The 12,563-nt window shown below is 41.5% G+C and overlaps 1 pseudogene; it reads left to right on the forward strand.

Moving 5' to 3' along the window:
• The window catches only part of LOC123129596 (probable E3 ubiquitin-protein ligase RHC2A), a 44,979-nt pseudogene extending 33,143 nt beyond the window's left edge, over positions 1-11,836 (forward strand).
• Positions 11,837-12,563: the final 727 nt, after the last annotated feature.

The following is a 12,563-nucleotide window of genomic DNA, read 5'->3' on the forward strand; positions in this document are numbered from 1 at the left end:
ATGCTAGAGCCCATAATAGCTTGTGGCTGCACACGGAAGTTTCTAGTATGAATAGTCTCATGATCCCTTTGAGCCTGGGTGGCGGTCCAAAAGAAAATAGGCAAGTCCTGGAATACCCAGGTGCCTCAATCCACCCAGATGTGTGTTTAAGTTGCCACCTTAGATAAACCATTAATTATCAATCTCACATCAGTCATGGATATCACTCACCCAATCCACGTCTACTAGCATAGCATGGCATAATAAGCAAACATAGAAGTAACTCCCAAAGGTTTGACAATAAACAGGCAATAGGTTCTACCTCATCTACTTCCCATCCCACAATTTAATTAGATCCTAATCATGTAATGTGTGAGGATTGATCTAATGCAATAAAACTGGGTAGTACAATAGGTATGATCAAATTGTTACTTGCCTTGGTGATGATCCGAGAAACCTAACGATTCGAAGTAACAGGCGGCGCACTCCGGGTACTCTATTGCAGACAAACAAACAAGTATGCAATAAGTACTCATCTAATGCACGGGTAAAACTCAACTAAGAGATCTAACCAGGAGTTCAACTTAAGAACTCCGGTTGGCAAAAAGAATCAAATCGAACGAAGCAAAGAAAGTCAAACGGCGAAAGAAAACAACTTCGTTTTAGTAATCTGGATCTAAGTCAAATTTTACAGTGGCAAAAACTTGTTTAAGTTGATTATTCAGACAGAGGGTTTCGAGATGAAACTCCAGGCGCTTGAATCGCGTGATTCCGATAAACGAGCGAAAAGTTATACTAAAACGAAAATCGGATCAGAAATCGCGATCAGAACATAATCGCGGAAAATCCGACGAAAAAGAAAAAAAGACGAATGGATTAAATCATTAATTAACCTAATCCGAAAGAAAAAAATAATAAAATAAAAAAAAACGAAAATAAAACTGACGAAAACCAATCGGTTTTTTTTAAAAACCTGCATGGATTTCGAGGCGGCGGCGAACCTCGGGCGACGCGCGTCGCGGCGGCGGCGGCGGCTCCGGCGGGCGGGTGGGCTGGCGGCGGCCGTTATGGGCTGGGGGCTCGGGTGCGGCGCTATTTAAGGGCGTCCCCCGGGCGGAGTCCCGCTCGGGCATGGCCCAAGGTCGGTTTCTTTTTTTTTTAAAATTACGCTCGGAAGAAAAATAAAAAGAAATACTAAACAGACTCCAAAAATCCCAAAATAATTTTTCCCGGGCTTCTAAAATCAAGCCCGACAAAGTGAACATTTATTTGGGCCCTAAATACAATTTTAAAAAACGCGTATTTTTCCTAAATTCAAATAAAAACATCGAAAAACTCCGAAATAAATCTTATTTGATTTTATTCTTAAATCCTCAATATTTCTATATTTTGGGAAATTCATTTTATTCCCTCTCTCATATTTGTAATAGAAATAATCGATGATAAAATAAATAAAATCAAATGATCCTATTTTCAAAATTTGAGAAAACTCAAATATGAAAATAACAAAATCCCCAACTCTCTCAGTGGGTCCTTGAGTTGCTTAGAATTTTCTAGGATCAAAACCCAAAAGTAAATAAAATATGATATGCATGATGATCTAATGTATAACATTCCAAATTGAAAATTTGGGATGTTACAAGGTGGAATAGAATGGTGGTTGTGGAGAAGACAAAAAGGAGAAGATAGTCTCACATCAACTAGGCGTATCAACGGGCTATGGAGATGCCCATCAATAGATATCAATGTGAGTGAGTAGGGATTGCCATGCAACGGATGCACTAGAGCTATAAATGTATGAAAGCTCAACAAAAGAAACTAGTGGGTGTGCATCCAACTTGCTTGCTCATGAAGACCTAGGGCACTTGAGTAGGCCCATCATTGGAATATACAAGCCAAGTTCTATAATGTAAAATTCCCACTAGTATATGACAGTGATAACATGAGAGACTCTCTACTATGAAGATCATGGTGCTACTTTGAAGCACAAGTGTGGTAAAAGGATAGTGGCATTGCCCCTTTTTATTTATTTTCTCTTTTTTTGGGCCTTCTTTTTTTTCTTTGGCCTTTCTCTTTTTTTAGGACAATGCTCTATTAAATGATGATCATCAAACTTTTATTTATTTACAACTCAATGATTACAACTTGATTCTAAAACAAGGTATGACTCTATATGGATGCCTCCGGCGGTGTACCGGGATATGCAATGAATCAAGAGTGACAAGTATGAAGAAATTATGAATGGTGGCTTTGCCACTATGTAAACTACATGATCATGCTAAGAAATATGACATTGATGAATGTGTCATGATGAACTAGATGGTGGAAAGTTGGATGGCAATATATCTTGGAATGGCTATGGAAATGCCATAATAGGTAGATATGGTGGCTGTTTTGAGGAAGGTATATGGTAGGTGTATGATACCGGTGAAAAGTGCGCGGTATTAGAGAGGCTAGCAAAGGTGGAAGGGTGAGAGTGCGTATGATCCATGGACTCAACATTAGTCATAAAGAACCCATATACTTATTGCAAAAATCTAGAAGTTATCAAAGCAAAGTATTACGCGCATGCTCCTAGGGGGATAGATTGGTAGGAAAAGACCATCGCTCATCCCCGACCGCCACTCATGAGGAAGACAATCAATAAATAAATCATGCTCTAACTTCATCACATAACGGTTCACCATACGTGCATGCTAAGGGAATCACAAACTTTAACACAAGTATTCTTTAAATTCACAACTACTCAACTAGCATGACTTTAATATTATCACCTCCATATCTCAAAACAATTATCATGCTTCAACCTTTTCTTAGTATTCAACACCCTCAAAAGAAAGTTTCACAAATCTTGAATACCAAGCATATTATTATTAAGCAAATTACCATGCTATTAAGAGACTCTCAAAATAATTTAAGTGAAGCATGAGAGATCAATAGTTTCTTTAAAAAAATCCACCACCGTGCTCTAAAAGATCAAAGTGAAGCACATAGAGCAAAATTATAACGCTCAAAAGATATAAGTGAAGCACATAGAGCAAAACTACTTAGCTCAAAAGATATAAGTGAAGCACATAGAGCAAAACTACATAGCTCAGAAGATATAAGTGAAGCACATAGAGTATTCTATCAAATTTTAATTCATGTATGGCTCTCTCAAAAGGTGTGTACAGCAAGGATGATTGTGGCATACTAAGACACAAAGACACAAATAATACAAGACACTCCAAGCAAAACACATATCATGTTGGTGAATAAAAATATAGCTCCAAGTAAATTACCGATGGAAGTGGACGAAAGAGGGGATGCCTTCCGGGGCATCCCCAAGCTTTGACTTCTTTGTGTCCTTGGATTATCTTGGGGGTGCTATGGGCATCCACAAGCTTAGGCTCTTGCCACTCCTTGTTCCATAATCCATCAAAAGGTTTCACCCAAAACTTGAAAACTTCACAACACAAAACTTAAAGTAGAAAACTCGTGAGCTCCGTTAGCGAAAGAAAACAAAAGACCACTTCAAGGTACTGTAATGAACTCATTCTTTATTTTTATTGGTGTTAAACCTACTGTATTCCAACTTCTCTATGGATTATAAACTATTTTACTAGCCATAGATTCATCAAAATAAGCAAACAACACACGAAAAACAGAATCTGTCAAAAACAGAACAGTCTGTAGTAATCTGTAGCTAGCGCAAGATCTGGAACCCCAAAAATTCTAAAATAAATTGCTTGACGTGAGGAATTTATATATTAATGATCTTCAAAAATAATTAACTTAATAGCACTCTTCAAATAAAAATGACAGCAGTTCTCGTGAGCGCTAAAGTTTCTGTTTTTTACAGCAAGTTCAACAAGACTTTCCCCAAGTCTTCCCAACGGTTGTACTTGGCACAAACACTAATTAAACACAAAAAACACAACCAAAACAGAGGCTAAATAATTTATTTATTAAATAACAGCAAGGATAAATATTGGGTTGACTCCCAACAAGCGCTTTTCTTTAAAGCCTTATAGCTAGGCATAATATTTCAATGATGCTCACATGAAAGACAATAATTGAAGCACAAAGAGAGAATCATAAAACACGTGACAAACACATCTAAGTCTAACATAATTACTATGCATAGGCATATTATAGGCAAAAAAATTATCAAGACAACCAAAAACTAGCATATGCAAGGAAGCGGAAAGAAACAATAGCAATCTCAACATAATGAGAGGTAATTTAGTAACATGAAAATTTCTACCACCATATTTTCCTCTCTCGTAATAATTACATGTAGGATCATAAGCAAATTCAACAAAATAGCTATCACATAAAATATTTTCAACACGATCCACATGCATGCAAAGTTGACACTCTTCCAAAATAGTGGGATTAACATTAACTAAAGTCATGACCTTTCCAGACCCACTTTTATCAAAAACTTCATAAGATTGAACATTCTCCAAATATGTGGGATCTAAAGTTGACACTCTTCCAAACCCACTTTCAATAATATAGCAAACACTATTATCAATCTCATATTCATCATGGGGCTTAAATAAATTTTCAATATCATAAAAAGAATCACCCCAATCATGATCATTGCAACAAGTAGAGGACATAGCAAAACTAGCATCTCCAAGCTTAGGGTTTTGCATATTATTAGTACAATTGACATCAAGAGATTTTATAGTAAAATCATTGCAATCATGCTTTTTATTCGAAGATCTATCATGAATCACTTCATAAAGTAATTCATCACACTTTTCAGATTCACGAATTTTAAGCAAAACCTCATAAAGATAGTCTAGTGCACAAAACTCACTAGCAATTGGTTCATCATAATTGGATCTCTTAAAAATATTAGCAAGCGGATGAGGATCCGTCGATCTTAGATTCTCTATTTAGTAATAAATAAACAACTATTCCAACCATACGAGCAAACAAGAAACGGGCAAATAGAGAGGGAGGATAGAGAGAGAGAGAGAGGGCGAATAAAACGGCAAGGGTGAATTGGAGGGAGAGGAAAACGGGAGGCAAATGGCAAATAATGTAATGCGAGAGATAGGGATTGTGATGGGTACTTGGTATGTTGACTTTTTGCGTAGACTCCCCGGCAACGGCGCCGGAAATCGTTGGTTTTCTCCGAAGAGGAAGGGATGATGCAGCAGAGTAGCATAAGTATTTCCCTCGGTTTTTGAGAACCAAGGTATCAATCCAGTAGGAGGCCACGCTCAAGTCCCTCGTACCTGCACAAAACGATAGCTACTCGCAACCAACGCGATTAGGGATTGTCAATCCCTTCACAGTCACTTACGAGAGTGAGATCTTATAGATATAATTTTTTTGGTATTTTTGGTATAAAGATGCAAAGTAAAAAGTAAAATCAAAGTAAAAAAGCAAAGCAAGATTAAAGTGATGGAGATTGTTATGATGAGAATAGACCCGAGGGCCATAGGTTTCACTAGTGGCTTCTCTCAAGAGCATAAGTATTCTACGGTGGGTGAACAAATTACTATTGAGCAATTGACAGAATTGAGCATAGTTATGAGAATATCTAGGCATGATCATGTATATAGGCATCACGTCCGTGACAAGTAGACCGAAATGATTCTGCATCTACTACTATTACTCCACTCATCGACTGCTATCCAGCATGCATCTAGAGTATTAAGTTAAAAACAGAGTAACGCCTTAAGCAAGATGACGTGATGTAGAGAGATAAATTCATGCAATATGAAATAAACCCCATCTTGTTATCCTCGATGGCAATGATGCAATACGTGCCTTGCTGCCTCTTCTGTCACTTGGAAAGGACACCGCAAGATCGAACCCAAAGCTAAGCACTTCTCCCATGGCAAGAACTACTAATCTAGTTGGCCAAACCAAACGGATAATTCGAAGAGACTTGCAAAGATAACTAATCATACATAAAATAATTCAGAGAAGATTTAAATATTATTCATAGATAGACTTGATCATAAACCCATAATTCATCGGTCTCAACAAACACACCGCAAAAAGAAGATTACATCGAATAGATCTCCACAAGAGAGGGGGAGAACTTCGTATTGAGATTCAAAGAGAGAGAAGAAGCCATCTAGCTACTAACTATGGACCTGAAGGTCTGAGGTAAACCACTCACACTTCATCGGAGGGGCTAGGATGATGTAGAAGCCCTCCATGATGACGGCCCTCTTCCGGCGGAGCTCCGGAACAGGCCCCAAGATGGGATCTCGTGGATACAGAAAGTTGCGGCGATGGAATTAGGTTTTTGGCTCCTGTTCTGATCATTTGGGGGTACGTATGTATATATAGGAGGAAGGAGTACGTCGGTGGAGCACCGAGGGGCCCATGAGGCAGGGGGTGCACCCTAGGGGGCGCCCCCACCCATGTGACCTGCTCTTTGACTCCTTGGAGTAGGGTCCAAGTCTCCTGGATCACGTTCGGTGAGAAAATCACGTTCCCGAAGGTTTTATTCCGTTTGGACTCCATTGGATATTCTGTTTCTCCAAAACACTGAAATAGGCAAAAAAACAGCAATTCTGGGCTGGGCCTCCGGTTAATAGGTTAGTCCCAAAAATAATATAAAAGTGGAAAATAAAGCCCAATATAGTCCAAAACAGTAGATAATATAGCATGGAGCAATAAAAAATTATAGATATGTTGGAGACGTATCAGTCATCTTTACTGTCCGCCCTGCGGTCCGGTCTATTCCAACAATTCTGGAGCAAATCATATTATATTATCAGCCTCCTCCTGCACCGGATAGCTCAATGGGCAAGCGCACAAGTCGCCGCCATTACAGTTTGGTTAACTTCAAATAGCCAGTTGGGTTGAACCATTGGCCGAGTTACTGATACAGCTCATACGAGATCATTTATAACACGGCGAAGTCGACCTCAACCTTCTATGGATTCACATTGCGTTATCAACGCCAAAGATATACAATGAGTATTACGAGGGTCATCAACTTGCCACCTTGCCTCCATCTTCAACATATTCTAGCATTCCGCCGATTCAACTATATGTCGGTTTATATCATGGTCAAGTATGGAGAATCTCAAGACAACTCCTCGAGTCATCTTAAGACTCGGGGGCTACAATGATATGACTCAGCAACTCTTGTCAATTTCAGCAAATTCAAGAAGCCCAAGACGTTGAAGGGGAAGATAACCCGGTCCCGGAGGCTGCTGCCGTATTGATGAAAATTTAAATGACGTGAGAAAATTTCTGGCTCAAAATGAAGATTTCGGTTTAAAATCCGGCACAAGAGACATCTCTCTCCCATAAAGCTTTGAAGCTCTCAATATACAGTTTAACATCCGGTTCAAAAAGAATCCATCTCTCGCAAAGTTTGAGTTCTCAATAAAATTAAAGGTTGCCAAAGAGAGCTTGCTGCCATGATGCGCAGTTCAAATATGGGTATCCTGCCTTATTGGCTCATCTTATTGGTCACTTGGGGGCTTCCTGCTCAATGAGCATAGCTTTGCTTACCCTCTTGCTCCGGCTTACATGCCTTATTACAAATCATTTGGAGGCTTGATGCCCGATTTACACGAATCAAAGAGAGTTTGTTGCACAACACAACTCAAACATAGGTACCCAGTGAGCACAGCTCAAAAATATATCACTTGGGGGCTTCCTGCTCATCAAGAATAGCTATGACTACCCTTGTTAATTCGCCTTATATGCCTGAAATAAAATGTTACTTGGGGGCTCTTTGTTCAACGGACAAGAGTTTTTATGACCCTTGTAATAGGCTTAAAAGCCAGGCTTTGAAGCAAGGTAGGCTTCAAACCCGGGTTATCCTGCCTTTTTAAGTCTGCCACTCCGCCCAGGTAGTCCTGGAACGACCCACCGTAATTTTGACAAGTCATTCTTATACAGACCCTGAACTTGTCAAAGTTAAAACGACGACTGGTTATGTGAGGTCCGGCTTATAAGGTTTGTATGAATGTCTAACTCAGTGGATGTGCGCCCTTGAAAGCACTTTATTTTTTAGGCCTGGCCACCTATGAAAGCCTTGATTTTTTTATTTAATTTGAACATTATTTTAGGTTTCTCTCATGTGAACATATTAATATATGATTAAAAACCGATGAGGGCTATGATGCCTTCTGGTTCATACATGAAACTACCCGGTGTTTATTAACCTGGCCTAGCTTTGAACTATAAGTCGCCAGTGTATGAAGATCTTAAGCGTTGTGCTCTAAGTTTTGGGATATTACCCCTTGCTGCATACGGTGTTGTAAACCGGCAGTATGAATTTGTGGATAGGGCGTTGTGCACTCAGTGGTTATGCGCCCTTGAAAGCAGTTGATTTTTTAGGCCTGGCCACCTATGAAAGACTTGATTTTTTATATTTGATTTGAACATTTTTTTAGGTTTCTCCCATGTGAACATATTAATACATGATTAGAAACCGATGAGGGCTATGATGCCTTCTGGTTCATACATGAAACTACCCAGTGTTTATTAACCCGACCTAGCTTTGGACTATAAGTCGCCAGTGTATGAAGATCTTATATACTTGGAAGCGTTGTGCTCTAAGTTTTGGGATATTACCCCTTGCCGCATACGGTGTTGTAAACCAGCAGTATGAATTTGTGGATAGGGCACTGTGCTCTACATCCTTGGGTTGTTACCCTTACTGCAGGTGGCATGTTAAGCCGGTGGTATGGACTAATTTGACAGGCCATGTAACCTTGATTATATGACTCATCATTGAGCATCTTTGAGTTGGATAACCCGCCCTGATAGCGGACTTTAAGTCGCCAGGATATTTTTCCTTGAGCAATCAAAATGATGATATTTGATTACTCCGGGTTGATACTGGCACTGGATTATAATTATCAAAGTATGACCGTGATATTAATCTACAGGTATGTCTTTTAGTAATGGTAGAATATTTTGGGTTTGATAAACTGCCCTGGCTTTAGACATTAAGTCGCCAGTATATTTTGAATTGCGCCATTGGAATCTTGCGCTTATAAATCATTGGATTGTTACCTTCACTGAGCATGGCAATGTAAGCCGACAACATAAATCAATCCTACAGGTACGTTTTCCTGGTTATATGAATATGCGAGGTTTGATAACCCGCCCTGGCTTTTAACTTTAAGTTGCCAGTATGTTTATGCTTGAATGGCCTTAATGCTAGTCTTTTCCATAATTGCATAAGACTATATTATGTTTGGGTTGTCACCCGCCCTGGCTTTTGACGTTAAGTCGCCAGGGCATATGTTGCTTAAACTCTGTGCAGGATTTGCAGAGCCATGACTTATATAAATGATTAAGTTCAAGCCCATCATCAAAGATTGAAATTGGTGTTTCAAAGGTGTTATCAATTATTGATTTTTACAAAGGCTGTAAGCCGTCAGGTTACAAAAATCCCAGATTACAACGGATTGGCATTAAGTCGCCATCGGCCAAGAGCCACCGAGTATTTACACTTCGGATTTACTTGTCAACCGATAAGGTATTCACATCTTTAATAGCCAAACTTGGCTGGTTTGTCATGATGATATTGAATGATTAAGGTTTTCATACGTGATTATATTATTCAAATCTTGAATAGCCAACCTGGCTGGATCTTTATTATGGTTATCAATAACCAGTATTATGATTGAGGTTTTGAAACTCACTTTAGTGCAATGGCTATTATTTTATCAATGGATATGATTTATTTTACAATGGAAGGTTTAGTCCCGAGTCGCTGCAGGCTTATGACCTGGCACTTGGGGGCTACATTATTCAAGTGGAGATTATGTCAAATATGCAAGTCCCATGTCACTGCCAGCATGCACCATGGCACTTGGGGGCTAATGCAAAGTCATTTTTACTTGACTTATTGAAGACTCGACTCATCACATCGTAATGAGCCGACCCTTGGGGGCTACCAATGGCTCCTGTCAACAATTCAAGGTCCACTACTCAGTTGGTAAAGTATAAGGCTCTTCACCTTGTGGACGTGGCTTCGAGCCCCATGGTGAGGATTACATCTTATGATATGAAGTATATATAAAGTCTCAGCTCAGTATTATCTTACTAAGCCGGCCCTTGGGGGCTACACTAGTTGAAATATTATGAGCATAAGGTGATTACAAGTCCTAGGTTGCTGCAAGCATGACAACGCGACACTTGGGGGCTACATATGTGGAATATTCAGAGATGAGCAAATCGGATTTCTTCAAGATTGTGACATTTATACTCAAGCAATTCTTAAGTTATTGCTACGCTACCTTCTTAAGACTTGGGGCTACAAGTGATATGCATATAAGAGGTACATTTTCAAGCTTGATGTTAACTATAATTATGACCCGGAGTCATCAATTTTATGAGCTGACAAATTTTGTTAATGATAAACCGGCAAGTTTGACTTCTTCAAGCCGGTTGAAAATTAGATGAGTATTTCAAGACCAATCTTTCCCTAATAATAAAGCACGAGTTGAATCTGTCGGGTTTACCGTCGTGGCGTTTTTGGAAGACATTCCCTGTGGTTTTTGAAAATTGAACCCATAGTCCGTATTTAAGTGGACTGGGAAAACAATTCGATTTTGCAAATTAGCCCCTGCACTTTGTAAGAATTACGCTCGCGCTCCTTTCTTTATCTTATCCACCGACAGCTCCTACGACCTGAGCTTCCCTGCCGCCCTGGCTGTGACGGCAGCTTCTTGGAGCAGATGGACGCGTCACCGCCGCACTGGGCCGTCGCGCCCTCCACCCCCACGGGGTCAACGAGGTCCTGCCCCGCCGTAGCCGGTGTGGCGCCTCGGGTGACCGCTCCGGGGTCGTCGTACAACCTAGTCATCGTGCCCTAGCGCTCCATCAACCCTCCCTGCGACGAGGCCCCCGGCGCCACCAGCAGCTTCGAGCTCTTCTATGACGACGGCACCGGATCCGGCCTCCGCCCGTTGCCCGAGACCATGTTTGACTTCCTCATGGGGTCCAGACTCGAGCGGTTCCTCAAGAAGCTCGCCCAGAGCGAGGCCGGCGGCTTCAGCGCCGTCCGCCCCTGTGACAACCCGCCGGATTGCAAGGCCGCCATCAAGATCATGCCCACCGTCTTCGTCACCACCTGCGCTGATTCCCACTTCTTAGTTTGCAAGGAGGCCTTCGAGCTGGGCGACTAGGCCAAGGAGATGCCCCACAGCCACATGTACCACTAGGACTGCATCCTGCCGTGGCTCGTGCTGCGTAACTCGTGTCTCGTGTGCCGGCACAAGCTGCCCACAGATGTGGTGCGGCCTGCTCCATTGATTGACCTCAGTGCCGTCGACGACCAGGGCAGCAACATCGGGGCTGAGGCTGGCAGTGAGGAGGAGACGATGGTTGGGTTTACGATTTGGTGGCTCCCTGGTGGAGGCTTTGATGTTAGGAGGTTCGCTGGTGGCAGGAGGGCCGATGAGAGGGATCTCTCCTCCCAGTTGTCTACACTGAGGTGGATGGGGGTTTCAACAATGGTGATGCACTGAGGAAGATCTCATGGTCATCGAGAGGGAGCCGTTCGTCACAGAGAGGAGTTAGCAGATGCATGTTCGACAACATGTTTGCTTGCTTTGGACACACCCATCCTCGAGGTTGGAGTGGAGCTCAGTTTTCACCCGTGGACTGAGTAGCCGGAGCACAAGCTGGAGATCCCAGGATAGCCACGCGGATGCGGTCGCGAGGTGATGACTGCATCCCGAAGTGGGGAATATGACAATTGGATGTTGGAGAGCCGCAGATGTTTGCTTCAGCTTGATGTTTTCTATATGAGTTGAGAGATAAAGAGGATTTGTACGTAGAGTGCAAATTGCGTGCTGAGTTGTACATAGAGTAGCAGAATTAGAGATGTTGCAATGCAAATGTCCTCCAGTTTACGCATTCAGGATGGTCTTCTTGTTGCATTTTGGAGTATCATTCAGCAAGACAAGTTTTGTTACTGATGCACACATCTGGATAGTGAGCACTTAAATTTTTGGTAGCACTCAATTGTTTCTTCGAATCCCATCTCGCTCAATGCAACGGGGGTTGCTCCATTGTAACCATCACTTGTTGGAAGGTTCAGAGCATAGCAAGGATTCAATAAAGCATCACTCAAGATATTTTCTGCTCTCCAATTGAATATTTTCTGCTCTTCAATTGGAAATACACGGCAAGAAGCAATGGCAAGCAGCAGCAGCGGTGGCAAGCAGAGGCAGGCTGCTGCTGTATCGTGATTGAGGTTAAGTGTAGAGGGAGATGCGGGGTGGGCTGGGGTCCTAATCATCTGTATCACCGATGCTCTGGCTATCGCCTCACGATTATTGATTGGTGCTCCCGCCCCATCTATGTTGGTCAGTGGCTATGCTAGCAGATTACTAATCATATGAGATTCAGACAAAGTGCAGACTACCAATTCCATGGGCTGGAGAAGGACACAAACGGCTGCAAGATCCAGAAGAAAGGGAGAATAGCGGCAGATTACTAATAAATAATTCGAAGTGTAGACCACGTTGGCAGATTGCTATCACGTTTGCTGATTACTAATACACGTTCACTGAAATGTATAAAAGGGGATGTATCTAGATGTATTTTAGTTCTAAATACATCCCTTTGGGGTTGTTTGGATACAG

Source organism: Triticum aestivum, chromosome 6A, assembly GCF_018294505.1.
Source record: "Triticum aestivum cultivar Chinese Spring chromosome 6A, IWGSC CS RefSeq v2.1, whole genome shotgun sequence".
Taxonomy (NCBI): domain Eukaryota; kingdom Viridiplantae; phylum Streptophyta; class Magnoliopsida; order Poales; family Poaceae; genus Triticum; species Triticum aestivum.